This window comes from Bombina bombina, chromosome 2 (assembly GCF_027579735.1).
Source record: "Bombina bombina isolate aBomBom1 chromosome 2, aBomBom1.pri, whole genome shotgun sequence".
Classification (NCBI taxonomy): domain Eukaryota; kingdom Metazoa; phylum Chordata; class Amphibia; order Anura; family Bombinatoridae; genus Bombina; species Bombina bombina.
Window position 1 is genome coordinate 480,403,168 of NC_069500.1, and position 21,539 is coordinate 480,424,706.

Below are 21,539 nucleotides of genomic sequence, written 5' to 3' on the forward strand. Positions count from 1 at the left end.
GCTCAACAATATGCCAAGCATTACAATCCAACAAGGCAGACCAACCAGCGGCATGGCACTTCCTTAAAGCTAAGCATACCGTGAAGGATCTTAGATTCCGTATCGTCGACCATGTCCCTCCATTACAAAGAGGAGGAAACAGGGAGATGATATTGCTTTAAAAACAAACACTGGATTTTTGAGCTTGGCACTTTCTCACTCAAGGAACTGAATATCAACACAGGGTGGCAATGTTACTTATAATACCATCAATTAATGAGAGCTCACGGTACAAGAGATACAATATAAGTAACACTTATTATTATCAATGTGAGTGTCCACGGTACATGAGAACTATATAGAATAGATTGTAATTCTATATATATGCTTGCAGTTATGGGAGACCTGGTGTCTTCCTCAATGAGAGTTCAGATCTATTTCAATGAGAGTTCAGATTAATTGTTTCTATTTAATTTGGAATGTAAACTATACTGTTATATTCAAATGTGGCAATTTGGTTGCTAGCTACATTTGTTTCGATAAAATTGCTGATTATGTTGCATGTTTCCTATCTACATAATGATATTCTGTCCTGTGACAGTCTTTTCCTTTTTTGTTTTTAATTATATCAGAACTTATGTTTCTACGTTTGTAACCTTCACCCCTGAGTGTTTGGGCAGCAATTTTGTTTCAATATTGGGATGGGCGATTGAATATACTTTTGATTTTTGCTTAAGAGGTGTGTGGCATGTCGTGCCTAGCCGATCGCTGTGATACTGGAGGGAGTATTTTAGATGGCCAATTGGGTCACGACTTTCACGGCCATAGCTTATGATTGTTTGGGTTGTTTCTGTGAGTATACTCAGCATCTGTTGTTTGTTCGATTTGGTAGTTCTTGGGGCATTGTTCATGAATCACTGAATTCTTGATTTATATTCTATATATACACTACATGATGTTTTGATCACTTGATGATCAGCTTATAAGCTGTTTTGTTTACTATTTCTGCACACGCTGCCTCCTGATTGGAAGGTTGTAGTAGGAGGGCCTATTAGAACTTTAAAAGTTTGGTTTGTACCCTGTTTGTTTGTCAGAGGAAGGTTTTTTTTTTTAACCAAAACATCACACTTCATTAAAGTTCACTAAAGCCCAGAGAGTGCTTCATTTGTGCTTATTATCTTGTATCCTTGAACAGCACCCTGGCAGATGCTGACTTCTTGGTGAGAGTGCAACCACATTGTTGTTTTTTTTTAATATATATATAATTTCTGGCTAACAGTCTCCCACCCTGATTTGTATCAGAGTCCAGCCATAAACACAGACTTATTTCTCCTAAAATCGGTAGCAATTACAAAATATATTTGTCAGCTCCAGAAACAACTGAAGACAGAAAAGAAAAAATCATTTTTAAAAATGCAATTTATGTTTTTTACTGAGCTTTTTCTACTCATACTGGCCGGTACTTCTACACCATCCTGAGAGGATCCATACTGAAAGAGGCCGAGGGAAAAGGTGTATTAACCTCCTGAAGTTTCACCCATACCCAGGAAAACAGAAGGAAAAAGGCAAGCTTGCTGTATGAAGTTTCTCCAATATCCCAAGGGGTCAAGCCTAATCTACTGAGAGGGACTCCCTGATGTGCTGATCACTTACCTCATACGATTGAGGTTCTTTCTTGTAAGTCTGTACTTCACTCATACCTCAATCTGGATTTATCTAACCATTTTTATATATATCAAATAAGTGTTTAAGCATTTGGGACATCTAGAGAACATTATTCCACATACCTAATGCCGGTACTTCTACACCATCCTGAGAGGATCCATACTGAAAGAGGCCGAGGGAAAAGGTGTATTAACCTCCTGAAGTTTCACCCATACCCAGGAAAACAGAAGGAAAAAGGCAAGCTTGCTGTATGAAGTTTCTCCAATATCCCAAGGGGTCAAGCCTAATCTACTGAGAGGGACTCCCTGATGTGCTGATCACTTACCTCATACGATTGAGGTTCTTTCTTGTAAGTCTGTACTTCACTCATACCTCAATCTGGATTTATCTAACCATTTTTATATATATCAAATAAGTGTTTAAGCATTTGGGACATCTAGAGAACATTATTCCACATACCTAATGCCGGTACTTCTACACCATCCTGAGAGGATCCATACTGAAAGAGGCAGAGGGAAAAGGTGTATTAACCTCCTGAAGTTTCACCCATACCCAGGAAAACAGAAGGAAAAAGGCAAGCTTGCTGTATGAAGTTTCTCCAATATCCCAAGGGGTCAAGCCTAATCTACTGAGAGGGACTCCCTGATGTGCTGATCACTTACCTCATACGATTGAGGTTCTTTCTTGTAAGTCTGTACTTCACTCATACCTCAAGTCTGGATTTATCTAACCATTTTTATATATATGAAATTAGTGTTTAAGCATTTGGGACATCTAGAGAACATTATTCCACATACCTAATGGTGATTTATTTGCTGTGTACTTTGTCATTTGCCTCGCTATTTTATCACATTTATTGAATGTGCTAATTATATCTTTATACAACCAGCGCTACTTTATCCCTTTGCACGTGCTCTTGTTCTTTCCATAATTTTGAGGAGGGGAAATACTGCGCCAGCTGGGGAATCCTTTTTCTCATCTGGTGCAGCTTTCACACTCCTCTTAAAGGGACAGCTGCTACATGGTTGGTTCTTTGCTCTAAGGGGAACTCTGCCTTCTAGTACGATATAGGTATACCCATTTGTGTACTCATATCTTTTTAACCCCCTCAGCCTAGCGCCTCTGTATATTTCCGCTTTCCGTCTCATATATATATATATATATATATATATATATATATATATATATATATAACAACATTTTAAATTAGGGGGAGATAAAAGGCGAGTTTAAAATCCTCCACTACACACAAAATATAGAAAAAATAACTCATTGTGTAGTTCATTAACAAATCTAGACAGGCCCAGAGGCTTGTTTTCCCAGAGAAAACCTCTGAATTGCATGGTTTCCAATGCAGCAAAGGATTCTGGGTAAGATATGCAAATTAAGTACACAATGACACATCTTTTTACTTCAGTCTGCTTTTCAGCAGGTTCCCTTTACGCCAAAGTATCGCTGTTCACACAGCTTATAAACTTAGCTAGGATTAGTGCAGTGATTCATAACCATCCCAGGACAGACTGTTTCGTGGTTTTTGCCACTCATCAGCTGGGAGAAGGTTAGAATCACTGCTGGGTGAAGTTGATTCCAGGCAGAATACAACAACATTTTAAATTAGGGGGAGATAAAAGGAGAGTTTAAAATCCTCCACTACGCACAAAATATAGAAAAAATAACTCATTGTGTAGTTCATTAACAAATCTAGACAGGCCCAGAGGCTTGTTTTCCCACAGAAAACCTCTGAACCTTCTCCCAGCTGATGAGTGGCAAAAACCATGAAACAGTCTGTCCTGTGATGGTTATGAATCACTGCACTAATCCTTGCTAAGTTTATAAGCTGTGTGAACAGCGATACTTTGGCGTAAAGGGAACCTGCTGAAAAGCAGACTGAAGTAAAAAGGTGTGTCATTGTGTACTTAATTTGCATATCTTACCCAGAATCCTTTGCTGCATTGGAAACCATGTAATTCAGAGGTTTTCTCTGGGAAAACAAGCCTCTGGGCCTGTCTAGATTTGTTAATGAACTACACAATGAGTTATTATATATATATATATATATATATATAAATGTGTGTGTGTGTGTATGTATGTGTGTGTGTGTGTGTATGTATGTGTGTGTGTGTGTGTGTGTATATATATATATATATATATATATATATATATATAATATATATATATATGTGTGTGTGTGTAAATATATATATATATATATATATATATATATATATATATAAATGTGCGTTTGTATGTGTATATATGTATGTACAGGGCCGCCACTAGAAATTTTGGGGCCCCTTACTCAACTATTGATCAGGGCCCCCCCCCCCCCCTACTTTGACATGTGCAATTTTTGACCAAGTGACTAAAACGTATATGCACTTTATTCTTAATTGTCTATTTAAACTTGGAAATGTTGTAAAGGTAGTAACATACACACACACACACACACAGACACACTCATACACTGAAACACACAAACACACTCAGACATAAGGATTCACATATAGACACTCTAGCAGACGCGCAAAGAAACACACTCAGACACAGAAACCCAAACAGACACTTAGCACTTGTTTACATTGACCTGACAAGTAATGAGGTAAACTACAGTTTTGTAAAAAAAGGAGATTTAGAAAACAAAATATGGAGTTCTGATTATCTTTTTGTAAAGGAAGATGACAACTAAATTATGACAACAGCATGCAGTGGCTGAAAGGAAGGGCCCTGAACTGCCTAAACAATAATTTAAAGGTTAAATGGTGGAGTGGTTACTTCCGGAAAGGTCTTGTTAGTCTCAAAGTCTGTAGAAAGAATAATTTGTAGTAAGGTCAAAATGTCCTAAAAAGGAACAGACAATGGACACACACACACAAACTCAAACTTGCACATATACCCAAGTAAACACCGACAGAGACAGCCTCAGAAAACACACAGAGACATATACACACATACACACACAGAGACACCCACAGAAAACACACAAAGACATACACACACACACACAGAGACAACCACATGAAAAACACAGAAAGACATACATACACATACCCTCACTGAGACATCCACAGAAAACACACAAAGACATACACACACCCTCACAGAGACACCCACAGAAAACACAGACATACATACATACATACATACACACACACACACACCCTCACAGAAACACCCATAGAAAAAGCTCAAAGATATATGCACACACCCTCACAGACATCCACAGAAAATGCACAAAGATATACACACCCACCCTCACAGAGTGACCCACAGATAAAAAATACATACACATAGAGACACAAACCAAAGCACAAAGACATAAACACATGCACCCACAGAAACACTCACAGGAGGAAACATTTATGCACCTTGCATCCCCTAAATCAACAGTGTGGGACATGCATGATAAAAAAAAAAATGCAGAAATTAAGAGATTACTTTTTAAAGAATCATATTTGTAAATGTGCAAACAAAAATAATTCTGTGAATTCAAAATTGTACATTAATGAGCTGGGTAGATGGCTAGATGAAGAAAAGTACCTTTAAAAGGTTGACAAATGTTTGTTTGTTTTTTTCTTCATTTTCCCCAACCAAGAGCACCACTTCGAATATAGTGTACAAATGTTCCCATCTGTCAGCTGTACTTATGGATTTTGAAAATGCTGTACTCTATATGGTCTTGGTGGGACCATAAGCTGTGGTACTCATACCATTAGATCTGGTTAAATGCAGGATTTAGGCTTGTTGGTATGTATTTCAAAACTAAGTCAGCTGTAGTGTAAACTGAACAGTTTTAAGTTAACCTGTCTCATTTCAAACACTGAGCAATCTTAGTCTGAGTATAAAATTTTATGCAGATGTAAAAATCTTAGATAAAATGCCTCCTTGCATATGGAAAGTCCTTGCATAAAGGGGCAGTAAACTGGAATGTAATATATATATATATATATATATATATATATATATATATATATATATATATATATATATATATAATGCATATCTGCCAAAAGGGCATCTACCATTTGTGTATTGAGGAGGAAACATTTCTGCATGGTTTTAAATATAGAATTTCTACAGCATTGTCAAATAATCATAAATACACTGCTGCTAAAAAAATGTGTTTTTATGGACCCCTAGCCCCACCATACAACTACTACCACACTGAAGTTACAATCCAAATTTGCACAAAGAAATAAAAAACATTTGCTAAGTAAGTCTTACCTCTTCAAATGAAAGTGATCTGCCTTCTGACTCAGGCACACACTGTACAAAGTGCCATGTCTTTCTCACACTGAGCATAGTGGTTTAGTGCACACTAAGAAATCCTCTCAAATGCTAATACTTTACTCCTTATAATAAAATTTCCCATGCTCAATTAGCACTCTCCTGTAGTACCCACTGGTGGCTGCCAAAATTTAAAAAAAAAAAAAAATGTTTTTTTTTTTTTTTTAGTTTTTTGCCTCATGGGGCCCCCCTGGCTCATTGGGCCCCTGACAGGAGTCACCCCTGTCACCCCCTGATGGCGGCCCTGTTGTATGTATATATATATACACATATATATATATATACATATATATATATATATATATATATATATACACATTAACACATTATACCTCTGAGGAAGAAGGGATCTTATTCATTGTTAACCCTTTGAAACATGTAAGGTTTTAATTATAGAGGTGGGACACCTCTTTTTATATATTGGAGTTTCGTTTATATGTCTTGGATATAAGCTACATGGACATTCTATATTAAAGCACAGTATTGTTCAGCTCTAACTGTATACGCACTGTTTTTATACCTCATGTTGTGAGGGTTTTGAATGTGAGTGATATACCACTAGCTTTTATTATTCTATATGTGCATATTAAACAGTGTTACACTGTGAGTCTCTTTCTGGTTTTCTCTCTTTTATAACTGTGAATGAGAGTTTCTTCTAACCAAGAGTTCAAGTGGGCAAGATGTTTCAGAGCGCTGAACATCACCTCTGTTTTTGGATCATCACCTAGGGGGTTATTGAATTCCGGCTGTTCCACTTCATACTCCGAGAGTTGCCAAGCATTTCACAGATACGAATCATCCTTACCTCATATGATTGAAGTCTTTTGAACTAAGTGTACATCTGAGTGGGGTACCTGGGCTTGTCCCATTTGGCTAGATGCGGTAACTAACCTTTCCATTTTTGCTTTTAAATCTTAGCTGAGAGCGTGTAAGTGAGTGCTGGACTTTCTCTGTGTGTTTTGTAATTTTCCCTATGGTTCTTGCACACAGACCTGTCTGGGGTTAACTGCCTGTGACTCTGGGGACAGCACAGCTTCCTGTGAGTGCCGGTGAGCACCCAGGGCTGAGCATGTTGCAGGGTCATAGGATGTGTACCCAGTCCGGTATGAGAGTGCAGTCCCCTTCTGTGTTTTGTGTGTGTGTGTGTGTGTATATATATATATATATATATATATATATATATATATATATATACAGTAGCTATATCTAGCAGTGCTGGGGCAAAATTAATTTTTGGTTGAATAATACACTCCAAAACAAAATTAAGCTTACCCCTTATTATGTATTTTTTCTATTCCTTAATCCTACAACTGATAAATATGGCCATTTTGGCCGCACACAATTTAATTCTCAGAGACTGGAGATCTTCAGGGGCACCCAGTATATCATAATTTGTGAATGTCAAGAAATTACAAATGGGAATAGAATTACAAGACAATAAATAATTGCAGGAAAAACAGCTTAGAGCCTACTTTGGCAAATGGTTAAAAGTAATATTAACATGGCCTCTGGCAATTCAGATTCAATTCATATCTCCATTGCAGAAAAGTTCAGCATTTTTACTGCTAATTATTGAAGAGGTGCTTCCACAACAATGGATGGATCTAGAATATGATAGGAGATAGCTATTGATTGGTGAAGCCCCCAAGGAGCTTGAGGAGTACGAGATATTTTTTTTTGAAGATCTTTCTTACAGAGCAGCAAAGGCAAAAGCTTCAGGCTGTCTGTTGCCTTCTTCAGTCCCCTCCTCGCTCCTCAGTGGCTCAGTGTATGGATGTAGTAGGTCTTATGGTGGCAGCTTCGGATACTATTCCATTTGTTTACTTTCATCTGAGACCTCTTTTCTTGTGTATGTTAGGTCAGTGAAACGGAGACCACTCAGACTTTTTCCAGGTGATCTGCCTGGACCCTACGACAAGGGAGTCTCTCTCATGGTGGATGTCTCAGAAGCCTATTCTTCAGGGAATGTGTTTTCTTTGTCCATCCTGGGAGATTGTTTACAACTGTTGCGAGTCTGACAAGCTGGGGCGCTGTCTGGGGTTTGCTCAGAACTCAGGGGCGCTGTCTGGGGTTAGCACAGAACTCAGGGGACTTAGTCCAGAAGAGGTGAAGCTTCCAATCAATATTCTGGAACTGAAGGCCATATTAAACTCTCTGAAGTGGTGGCCCCAGTTGTGTTCCGTCCATTTTTTTTTTCAATTCCAATCGGAAAATATCACCACGTTGTTTACATTAACAATCAAGGAGGAAAGCGCAGTTCTCTGGCGATGGTGATCTCTCTCATACTTTAGTAGGCAGCGAATTTATCATTGTAAGACAAACTCTTCACTCATGGGAATGGTTTCTGAACCAGGAGGTGTTTTGCGAGATCACCTTCAGGTAGCTGTGTCCGGAAATAGACCTTATGGCATCACGGCTCAAGGTCAAGGGATCCTCGGGCAGACATAGTGGATGCCTTAGCAGTATCCTGATGCTTCAATCTAGTGCATCTATTGTGTTATCCTTCCCAGAGATATAGCTCAGATCAAACAGCAGGCAATTTCTGCAATCTTCATTGCTTCAGTGTGGACACACAGGACTTGGTATGCAGATCTAGTGAGAATGTCATCTGCTCCTCCTTGGAGGTTACCTCAGAGGTCAGACCTTCTTCAGCAAGGCTTTCTCTGAATCTGACTGCGTGGAGATTGAAAGCTTAATCCTATCTGAAATAGGTTTCTCTGAGACAGTAATAAATACCTTGGTGCAGGCAAGGAAACCTGTGACCAGACGTATTTGCCACAAGGTTTGGAGAATTTATCTTTTCTTCTTAAACGGGAAGAGTCCACAGCTGCATTCATTACATTTGAGAATTCAGAACCTGGCCACCAGGAGGAGGCAAAGTCACCCCAGCCAAAGGCTTCAAATACCTCCCCCACCTACCTCATCCCCCAGTTATTCTTTGCCTTTCGTCACAGGAGGTTGCCAGAGAGAGGCAGGGTAGTACTCTTCGAAATGGGCTGGAGTTTTAAGTAATTCTGTCAGCCTCTCAGTGAGAGCATGGATGAAGGTTAGAGTCTGGAGATGCAGGGAGAGTCTTTATGCGAAACCATTCCGACTCATATTAACAGCTCCTTGGCAATCAGCATCGACGAGTTTCGCTGCCTGCCTTTATTGACTCAAGTCCATGTCTGAAGCGTGGCTACTATCTGTCACACTTGAAGGGCCGTGTTTCTGTTCCACGGTGCAGATTCCGGTAAGATTGTTTCATTTTATTTTGATATGTAAATGTAACGTTAATGAAAGTCCCCAGTGGGACTCCTTTTATCTTAAAAAGGAATCATGGGTTAATATCTCCTGGGGGGGTTATTGAACAGGGGGGACTTTCATTATGTTTGTTATATGGTTCTATCTGCTGGTGTGTAGCAATATTTAGGCTCTTGGCTTTACGGAACATTATGGCCTTATCTTAATGGTGCGATCTCTTGAGATTGCGTGCCCTTTTTGTGACTGGCACGGTGCACCTTGTGACGGGTGCGGTTACATTGTTTCTCACTTCCGTATGCTGACTGTCTGGCGACAGAGAGAGTCTGCTCGTGGGTTGTCTGGTTCACAGTAGGTGGTGAGTGCCCCAACCATTGGAGGTGTAAACAGGGTGCCAGTTAGTGTTTGTCATTTTTGTAATCCCAAGATTATGGAGGATTCTGATATCATAGACACGGATGTCTCAGATACAGAGAATGCTTCTTGTGATGAATATGAAATGGCCCGGGATATCCATGCCCATCAGTTATGTTCCGATTGCTGTTCTAGAGTACTCTCTTCTCCCGAATCAGGGACCTTAGAGTGCGTTTAGCCATCCGCCTCAGAGGTTTCCATGTCCCATGAGGCGCGTCCCCCAGACCCTTTCTTGACTACGTAAGCAGGTGTCCCTATGGCCTTTACCCCTTCTCTGGAAGGTGGCTTGTTTCCTCCAGAGGTTACGGCACAGTTCTGCATGGCCATTTAGATGGCACTGGCTCATTTATATATCCCAAGTGAAATATTTTTAAGACACTGTCTGTGTTCTGTTAACAGGGCCTCCTGGGGAATTTTTGGCCACTGAGGCTTCAGGGGCCCCATCCTCGGGGCTGGGGTCTTTTATTGATCCAGCGAGGGATGATTTTACCTTCTGTTATAGGCTGGCACGTCTTTGTGTACTTTTAAGACATGTTTTGGCGATGTTAGAGGATCCCAGTCCTAGTGGGCCGAGGGATCCGAGGCCTTAGATGCTGGATAGACAATTGGTGTTGAAGCTAATCTCCTTAACGTCTCCGTTTTCCTTTTTTTTTCTTTTATGTTTCGGTTCCAGTTCTGAGCTTGGGTGAATGGGGCCTCTGATCGGCTAGTCCCGTTGGCGTTCTCATTCACCTTGGGCGTTCACCCGCGGGTGCTGCCTTCCTTTTATTTTTGATCTGAATGGATGTGTTTGATTTGTTTTTCTTAAGCTTTTGTCTGATAGACTTCTGTTCTTGAGAACGTTCTTCTCTGGAACCGATACTTGCGATTTTGTGGTCGCATGGGCACTTCCACAGAAGTTGCGCACTTTTGGATAACAGAATTGTTTTCTAGTTCATTTATCAAACCTTCGGGTCGAATTTTCTTGGACCCTGGACAGTTCTGGAGTGTCCTTCTTTCTGCTGTTACTTGGGTTCATGTCACCCTTGTGGTGCTGATTTAATCCTGTCGGATTCTGAATGTCACTTGGCCTATTGATATGGACTCTGGGCTTGGATCCTATTTCGAAGTATGAGACCTAGTGTGTAGATACAACACTTCCGAACGGAGGGTTGTGAGTTATGATCTAAGGTTGGCTTTTTTTTGGCTATTTGTCTGTGATACGGGTCTGACTTTTTCAGACGTCATCATGGTTCTTAAGGGTCCCTGGGGACTCAGAACCGTAGTTTCCATTCCTTTGGAGTTGGGAGATGTGAATGACCTCCGTGGTCTAGTGTTCCGAGTGGTGAACGATTTGCGTCTTCACTTGAGGTTTCTTCCGGATGTTGACTCTTTAGCCAAATAGCATTTTTCTCATCTTGAGTTGGGTCAATTGGTCTGGAAATGTAGGCATGTCCTTCTTTCTTTGTTCTGAGTTGCGTTTGCTCTAAGAGGTGGAGCGCAGGGGTTACCCTGCCTTCTATGGGGAACTGCAAGGTTCCCAGCTTTTACCCTGATAAAGGTTTTTTTGGGGGAGCCTGATCCTGCAAGGTCTGACCATGGTCTTTTGACGCTTGGGTGTTATCTTAGACCTCATTTCAGATCTAGCCTTCGGATTTGAAAGTGGAGGTCCGAGGTCGGTTACATACTGCCGCCCTTCTAGGGTCAGGTATATGACCATTTATTCTCAATGCCCTGTTGTGGCTTAGTGGAGAATGGTTTCCGTCTATCTCAATGGGATGGCAAGCAGAAGGTACAGGGTCACTTCTACCTTCGGGTGCTGGTTGTTATCTTTTCAACATGTGTAACAAGTAATTATGCTTTGACAAGTCTTACAACTGATGGAAAGGCCCACCCAATTGTAAAAAGAATAAACTAGTAGCACTCTAGATTCCTATCCCTTTTGAATGTCGTATTAATATAGGTAGTGTTTCATGTAACTTTAATTCACAGAAATGAATTAAAACATAACAACTTTTATTGGTATGTTAAAAAAGGGGTACATTTTTAAAAAAACAACATCCCAGAACTATTTATAATACCTAATATCAGTACTATTTATGCCAAATAATGGTATACTTTAATGGTGTAAAACTATAGTATTTGATATTTAATGGCCAATGCGTATGTTTGCTTGGCAGTATTATTTCCACGCGAAGGATCAAAAGCATATATTTGGCGTAGTTTAACCAAACGCTGCAAAAAGAATCACTAATTACAAATCAAGCTTGACACACAATGCTACCAACTAAGTAGCGATTATATAGAACACTGCAAAAAAAGTGCTTATTATAAATCGAGCGATTATTACATGTACCCATGGTAGTTAAGCTAAATGCATAACACACAATCTATCACCCTACCATATTTATCTACAGTGCTAATAACAATACAATTCAGCCTATTATACACTATATCCACAACCAATATATTAATTGATGGTTGAATCTAAGGACTTACAATGTCACAATATATAATGTGATATAGTATTTAGGCACCAAGCTATCTGATAGCCAAAATTATATTGTTGCCAAAGCGGCAGATTATTGTATACATAGTTCTGGGATGTTGTTTTTTTTTTAAAATGTACCCCTTTTTTAATATACCAGTAAAAGTTGCTGTTTTAATTCATGTCTGTGAATGAAAGTTACATGAAACACTACCTATATTAATGACATTCAAAAGGAATAGGAATCTAGAGTGCTACTAGTGTATTCTTTTTACAATTGGGTGGGCCTTTCCATCATTTGTAATATTTGTCAAATTTTGTGTCAATACACAGCACCCTTCAGCCATATTAACAATATATAGTCAATCACATGCAATAGATTGACATTAAAATGTATTACGGCTGACCAGAATTCCTAGGGTGGTGCCATTGGTATTTTCTTTTTGAAGTAATTAAGCTTGTCTACATGGATTTACCTTGCGATCCAGGAGCACTGGTTGCTGAATCTTAAACTGGTCAAGAGTTCTTTCAGACTCTTGGGTTTGAGGCTGTTGCTAGGTCATTAAGTCTACGGACTTTAGATGGTGCGCTCCTAATCATAGGAGGCAGCTTAGGGTTCCTCAGGAAGTTATATCTCTAGATCGATTTCTTTTTTCGAGGACTCTGGCCTAGGACCATATCTCTTCCTTGATCGGGCTTGGACGGTTCTGTTTAACCTTAGGTTTTATGTTCCCATGTGTTCCTTGGAAGGGGGCGGGGTTCTGTTTCATGGGATATTACTATCTGCCTGAGGCTTGGTTTCAAGGTCTCTGACAGGTCCCTACTGGTCTTCTGGGGCAGTTGATGCTCCTTATAGACTCCAGGTGTCTTTTCAACTGGGCTCTATGGTAGGGTGGTTTCCGTTGCTTTATTTCCCTTTACTCACCTAGAGTGGGGGATGGGTTCTTGTGTGTTCTCCTTGATTTGGAGTTACCTCAGTTTCTGTGACGACCTGTGGGTCCTTGTTTTTCTTGCCTTGTCGTTTTTTTTCCCTTCTTGCATTCTCAGAATCTTGGAATAGGGAGAGGTGGAGTAGTGTCTGGCTCCACCGTTCCTGAAGCAGGAGGCTGTGGGTTTGAACCCAGGTAAGGCTCTGGTTAATTGTCGGTTTCTGATATTTAGAGGTTGGGAATCTGAGTACTCTCTTCCCTTGTGAAGTGTTCCTCTTTATGGAAGACAGCAGTGTGGGGGGGTCTCGAACCCGAGCATGAAGTCTGTCCTGACTTATGGTAGCATGCCATGTTTTAGCAGTCAGAGTTCTACTTAGGGGTTTTGCTCCTTGTAGATCCATCCTTTTCTTCCAGAGGTCTGGGACTCTTGTCTTCGGTCCTTGGCTAAGCCTTTGGGCTGGGACCATGACCCTGGAGGGAAGGTCGGGGATCGGTTGCTCTATGCAGTGTTGACAGTTTTCTTCTTGAGTCTGTCCTCCCCTTCGGTGGGAAGACTTTTGATGTCCTCCTCTCTTCTGACGGTGTCTGCTGCTGGGAGAGGACGCTCCTTGGAGTCCGGTACCCTGGTTGGGAGCTGTTGTAGAGATTCCGGCGCTATTTGGTGGTTTGAGTTCCACGATAGCTTGGGTCAGCCGTCCTACCTGGAAGCTGGTCATCACGAGTTCTTGTTTAAGATGGCTTGGTGTTCTCTTGCAGAGCTCTTGGTTAGCTGCTGGGATAGTTAAGCAGTTTCTGCTGTCTATGCTTGTCTAGCCTGAAGGTTTCAACTTGACTATGATGCATCAGGGAACTTGCGGTTTTTCTGGCTCACCTTTTGTGGTATGGTGCTGTGTCAGGGATATGAGTGTGGCCCTCGGGTCCTTTTTCAGGAAGTTTTTCCCTGAGTAGGGACTTTGTTTCAGGTCCTTGTTCTTCTAGGGAGTTCGTCTCCCAGGGCGATGGTATGTGACAACCTTGGGTTGTTCTAAGTTTGTTTTGAGCCTGTGTGGGTTGGTCCTTTAGATCTTTCTGGGGATCTATTCTCCCTCTCGGGGGCAGATTGAGGTCCTTGACCTTTAGGCCGGGGGTACTCTTCGTGGGAGTCAAGAGAGGCGGGGCTGGCTTCTCGGAGGCTGTTGTGCACTGCTTTGCTGGTTGTGTAACTGATGTGCAGTTACCTGGGCTCCGGGGTTTTTTCCCTGTATAGTTTCTTATTTTTATAGGGTTTTGGGTAATTTCAGGCTGTGGTGCCTTTTGAAGGGGTTGCATTTTTGTACCCACCCTTTGTTTGCATTCAGTGTTCTCTAGCTTGGGTAGTGTTTTCCCAAAAGTAATGAATTCAACTGTGGACTCTTCCCGTTTAAGAAGAAAAACATAAATTATGCTTTTCTGATCATTTTTCTTTTCTTCTGACGGGAAGAGTCCACAGCTCCCGCACACGTTTTGTCTATGAGGCGGCAGTAATTTTTTGTTCTTCTTGCACATTTTTCACCCTGATATTTCTCCTACTGTTCCTGGTTCCCTTAGCAGAATGACTGGGGGATGAGGGAGGTGGGGGAGGTATTTGAAGCCTTTGGCTGGGGTGTGTTTGCCTCCTCCTGGTGGCCAGGTTCTGAATTCCCAAAAGTAATAAATGCAGCTGTGGATTCTTCCCGTCAGAAGAAAAGAAAATTATTAGGTAAGCATTATTTATGTTTTCTTGGTATGCGGAACGTGGATTACCCTGGCATAGAGTAAAAATTCTGCAGATTCTTCAATTTCTCCAAGACGGTTTGGAGAAGGGCCTGTCAGCCATTCTCTTATTGCCCAGATTTCTGCTCTTTCTGTTTTGTTACATAAGAAATTGCCACAGTTGCCAGATATTCAGTTCATTGTTCAGGTCAATGTTAGAATTAGTTTTCAAACCTGTTGCTCCTTCTTTGAGTCTTAATCTTGTTCCTAAAGTTCTTCAACAGGCTCCGTTTAGGCCTATGCACTCTTGTCGCGATCGCTCAGCTGCTGATCGCTTTCTTCTGCCTCTGTCTCAGCGCGGTAGCGCTTTCTTGGTTGCTTAGCAACCCTGTTCCTGTCGGCACTTCTGATGACGTCAGGAGGCCTTTTTATTCCGGCGTCTCCTCTCATCGGTGCCTGTTTGTTTTCACTCGTTGGCTAAGTGAGTACAAGTTATACCTGTGTTATTCTGAACCTGTGCCTTCTTATTCTGAACCCTGAACCCGTACCTGCCTGATCATATCGTTGCTGGACACTGCTTACCTGACTACTCTATTGATTAACCTCTTCCTGCCTGATTAAACGTTGCTGGACACTGCTTACCTGACTACTCTATTGGTTAACCCCTTCCTGCCTGATTATACGTTGCTGGACACTGCTTACCTGACTACTCTATTGGTTAACCCCTTCCTGCCTGATTACACGTTGCTGGACATTGCTTACCTGGCTACTCTATTGGTTAACCCATACCTGCCTGATTACACTTTGCTGGACATTGCTTACCTGACTACTCTATTGGTTAACCCATACCTGCCTGATTACACGTTGCTGGACACTGCTTACCTGACTACTCTATTGGTTAACCCATACCTGCCTGATTACACGTTGCTGGACATTGCTTACCTGACTACTCTATTGGTTAATCCCTATCTGCCTGATTACACGTTGCTGGACATTGCTTGCTTGATTACTCTACTGGTTAACCCCTATCTGCCTGATTACACGTTACTGGATATTGCTTGCCTGACTATTCTATTGGTTAACCTTACCTGCCTGATTACACGTTGCTGAACATCGCTTGCCTGATTACTCTATTGATTAATCCTATCTACACGAAGTTTCTTCTCCTGACCCTGCTGTGCCATCTTCCAGTCTATTACTGTGAGTATATTATACTACAGCTGTCGCAGGGTCAGGTCCTGGTATATACTCACTGTGCTAGGGTGTTATTAACCTCATTCTAGCATTTGGGTCTAACTCTGGACTTTACCTATCCTGACAACTCTCTTGATATTAAACTTTTGTCTTGGAAAGTTTTATGTTTGCTAGCAATATCTTCTGCTCATAGAATTTCTGAGTTATCTGCTCTTCAGTGTGAACCGCCTTATCTAATATTTCATGCGGACAAGACTGTTTTACGAACTAAGATGGTGTTTTTGATCAAAGTTGTTTCTACTCACAATATCAATCAGGAGATTGTTGTTCCATCCTTTTTTTCTGAACCCTTCTTTGTCTAAGGAGATGTTGCTTCATAATTTAGATGTGGTTTGAGTCTTAAAGTTCTACCTTCATGCTACCAAGGACTTCTGTCATTCAACATCCTTATTCATCCTGCATTTTGGTAAGTGCAAAGGTCAGAAGGCCACTGCTGTCTCTCTGTCCTTCTAGCTCAGAAGCTTGATTCGCATGGCATATGATGTAGCGGGCCAACAGCCTCCATCTCGAATTACGGCACATTCTACCCGTGTAGTGTCTTCCTCTTGGGCCTTCGAGAATGAGGCTTCAGTTGAACAGATCTGCAAGGCAGCTACTTGGTCCTCATTGCACACTTTTACAAAGTTTTACAAATTTAAGGTTTTTGCCTCAGCTGAGGCATCGTTTTGGAAGAAAGGCTCTTCAAGCAGCGGTGCCTAGTACTTAGGACTGCCTTCCCTACCTTGCCCTCCCTATTCATTTGTGTCCTCAGCTTGGGTATTAGTTTCCCAAAGGTAAATTAATGAATTTGTGGGAGCCCACAAACTTGCCCTGACAATTTGTAGTGGCGGCAGTCGTTGGCACCTCTATACCCCTTGTCCCATTCTACTCTTCTTTATCTTCGGCTTGAACTACTGGGAGGGTAGAGGAAGTGGGAGGGATATTTAATGCTTGTTTGGGGTGTCTTTGCCTCCTCCTGGTGGCCAGGTGAAGTTTTTCCCATAGGTAAATGAATTAATTTGTGGACTCTCATTGCCAAGAAAGAACATAATTTATCAGGTAAGCATAAATTATTTCATATAAAATATTGAACAAAAATTATTTATATTTAGAAATAATGTATAATGAGTATTATAAATATAATAAAATAGAATGATTTTTTTTTTTTAAGAAGCTCTATAATATTTTTTTTTTTTTTTATGTTTAATAAAGTTTTATTGAGCAATAATAAACATAGTACAGAATATCATACCACACATAGACAAATGTGACAAGTAAGTTCAAGGTGGAAGGGGGATAAGGGGCAAACACAGTGATATGTTCTGCTAGAGAGTGGGAGGAGTGGTCAAGTCTGTTGCCCAATACTTAGGCTGTTCACTTAAATGTCCATTTGTGTTCAAAATATGCTTACTGAGCAGGTGGGTAATCGTACTACACTTTTATGAAAAATCATCACAAGTTTTGCAAAATTCAAACTCAAAAACTGTTGAACCATCATTCCAGATATTGTAATGGAGGGGGGGGAGGGAAGGGGGGGGAGAGTGAAGGGAGGGGGGGGGGGAGAGGGCCAGCCCGGGTGTGTGGAATAGGTTAGTTAATGTTCATGTTGTTTTTTCATCTAAGGTGGCCTTATGGGGGCATGTAATAATGTTTGCCAGTAGAACTGGATGTTATGATATAGGGGCAGACAACCACTCTTAAAATAAGAGTATTCTTCCACAGAGAGGATTTCAGATGTGTTAAGTAGCCACTCCTGAACAGTGGGCACACCTGTGGACTTCCACTTTCGGACGATGAGTAATCTGGCACTATTAAGGCAGGTTTGTAGAAGTTTCCATCTAATTTTACACATTTTGCCCGGGTTGTAGCTAAAAAGAGCTGTGAGAGGTGATAAGTTAAATTGGTCCCCCAAGGCTATTCTCATATGACTAATGATGCCCCCCCAGAAGGGAAGCAGCTTCGGACATTGCCACCAAATATGGGCCATCGTGCCAGGAGACCCACATCCCCTCCAGCAAGTTGCGTTGGAGCTAGAATAAATATGCTTAAGCCTAACTGGTGTAAGGTACCACCGGTACAGAATTTTGTGGTTCATCTCCAGTATCCTGGGAGATGATGAGGACTTGGAGGAGTGGTAAAAAATATTTTCCCACTGCTCTTTGGAAATAGGGAGGTCTAATTCAGTCTGCCAATGTGAGTCGTATGACAATAATTTATTTTTATTAATAATATTTTTCAATATTTTATATAAAATAATTATGTAATACATCCTAACAGAACTTATGTCGGGTTTAGCACACATGAAGAATTATTTTACTCCTGCTTTAGCACACCTAAGTTATATATGATGGTAGTTTGGAAACAATATATATCTGTCCTACCTGCACCGCTTAGTAGGAGCACCTCCGTAGACCGGATTGCCATTATGAAGAGGCCCTAATTCACAAACAAGGGATGGATGGGACAGCTACCGCCCACCATCTTTGAAGTGACTGCCGTGACTGTGCGGTGTAATGAAAGCTGCCTGTCAGGATCTATGTTGCTTTTCCTTCAAGCAGTAGCCTGGATGTTCCACCGGAGTGGAGCACAAGCTTTCCAGGTTTGTCCCAAAAGAAATAGAACCTATGTGGTATGTAGTGTGCCAGTAGCTATTTTTTATAATGTGCAATTATTTATTTATTTTCAAAGCAGCTTCTCCTATTCCTTATAGCTCATGTCCCCTACAGCTGTTGATACATTTTACTGAGAGTTTTACTTTATAATTGCAGCTTTGCTTCATATAAGCTAAAGGCAGTACTGCTGGATGTGACAATATTGCAGATACATTTCACTTTTCGCTAGCAGTACATTACTCTGCATATCCACTTCAAATCTCGTGGTATTGGTTTCCTTTATGTTTTGGGGACTCTATTAACACTTAAACATTATCTAGAAATGGCTTCATCAGCAATCTCAAAGAGAAGCATCTGGCAACATAAGTCTATGAAGGCACTATTAACAAGACCTCACTCTGTCAGTTCCTATTTCAATGCTAGTGAACAACACTACTGCACAGATCACCTAGTCACCGAATGCCAGAAAGCATGACATTTTTACTTCTGTTACAAGTGGAGCTCTACTTTCAGACACTATGCAAAAACCTACCTTGATATTATCCTCCTTACCATCAAAACAAGATATCGCAGACATTTTCAGAACCTACATGAGGGAGAAACTTACTGACCTTAAACAAGAAATACATACTTAGGGATTTTGGTAGAAGCACTGAAGGATAATGGGAATGAGGTACGTGAAGAGCTTGACCAACTTACTACCTGCATAGAACAATAAGCAACTATAAAAACATATTTAGAAGACAAACTGGAAGATATGGAGATTAGAGGTAGGAGAAAAATAATTAGAATCAGAGGCATACCAGAATTGGTTTTACTGATAGATTTTCCAATTTATTTATTAGCCTTGTTCTCACAAATGAAAGGCGGATCTGTGTCTTCTGACATAGCATGGGATAGGGCACACAGGGTGTTGCAACCCAAGCCACCAGATTCAGCACCGCCAAAGGATGTCATTATAAAATATAAACAATTTCTAGACACAGGGAACTGATGCGACTCACAAAGAAAAACTAGCCTATACGCTTCTGGGGCACTGTCCTACAATTTTATGCCGAATTATCTACATGCACATTACACAGATAGAAGGAACTATCACCCTTAACAATCAACCAAGGTAAATACTACAAAATAGACATACACTCACATTAGTAATAACAAAAGATAAAGCAAAGTGCATATAAATCATGAAAAGTAAGTCCAAACTATATGGAAGAAAGTGAACAGATGTCCCAACAGTGTTTGATTGTATTATTCTTTGTGCACCTCACAGGGATACAAAAGTGCACAAATAATACTACAATCAAGCATTGTTGAGACATCTGCTCTCTTTGTTCCATATAATTTGGACTCTAATACATATCCTTACTTTTCATGATTAATATGCACTTTTGCTTATCTTTTATCACCCATAATTACATTATTGTGCTCTAAAAATAATGGTAACACAGGAGTCTAAGTCAATAGTCTGTAAAGGCCCCTTTTTGCCAGACATTGGGTCTAGAACCCCCTGACATCACAACTTTACAAACGGCTTCTCACAATGATTCTGCTGGCAGGACATCTTTATAAGAATCACTTATAAAGGATTGGAAAACTTCAGCAGACAATTAATGCTTGTCAGTGCCCACAAATGGAGTCCTTGAGAACGGCAAGTTCAGAATCTGGAAAGGGCTCAGAAGTGCTAACTCTTACTAACCTTATTTTCATTTTTTACCTCAATTTGCTCTGGGGATTATATATATAACTCTCTATACAGAAAGTTTGAGGGATATCTAAGAAAAGTTATCTGGAAACCCACATAGGGGTGGAATAAGAACAAACAGCCCAAGAATGCTTCCCATGATAACAAATCAGCATGATGGGATCACCCCCAATCTGGGACTAAGTCATTTGGGGGGACAGACTTTCTCTGTTTCAGAGGGAATGTGTTCAGTCCGTCCAGGACTCTTAGGTGCTGAACATTGTTTGCCAGGGATATGAATAAGCTTTCAATCCCATCCCCCAAGGCACCGCTTCTTGCTGTCAAGAGTATCTGGAAGCCCAGTAAATAGAGCAGCGCTACACTGCTGCGTAGACAACCTCATTGCCTTGGGAGTGGTGGTTCCAGTTCCCCCATCAGAGAGGGAAAAGGGATTCTATGCCAATCTTCTTGGTCCCCAAGAAAGAGGGCACATTCCAGCCTATTCTGGACTTGAAGGTGCTCAACAGATTTGGAATAGTCCCCACCTTTTAGATGGAAGGTCCATCCTTCCCCTGGTTCAAGAGGGTCAGTTTATGTCAACAATAGACCTAAAGGAAGCGTACCTTCACAGAGAGATCTAGTGTGGCCCTAGCTGGGTTCTGCCCGCTATATCCGATTCCATTTGGACAACATCATGACCATAGCCTACATCAACCATCAGGGAGGCACACAGAGCTCTCTGGCGATGCAAGAGGTGTCTTGAATCCTGCAGTGGGCGGAGAGACATCAGTGTCAAATATCAGCTATCCAAAATCCAGGTGTAGAGTGGCCCCTAAATCGCCCCTAAATCAGGAGGTTGTGTGGGATGTGTGTGTGTATGTATATGTGTGTGAATGCATATGTGTATGTGTGTATATATATATATATATACAGGTGGCCCTCATTTTACAACGGTTCAATTTACACCGTTTCAGAATAACAACCTTTTTTTCCAGTCATGTGACTGCTATTGAAAAGCATTGAGAAGCAGTGCATTTATTAAAATAGCCAGTAGGTGGAGCTGTCGCTTGTGTTGCAGCAAAGCCAAGCAAGCTGAAATTAATCAGTTTAACCAGACCTGAGCTATCGAGCAGATTTCAAAGGAACAAGATCTTCCTGTCTATTAATCAGTCCAGATTGGAAAGCATAGAAAGAACTGTTTGCAGAAAAATGCAAGTGAAGTCTGTGTTATGTGATTATTTTATTAGGTTTATAATGCTGTTTAGCAAATGTTTTTGTTCATTTAACTTAGTTTAATTATATATTCTGTGTTGTGTGATTAT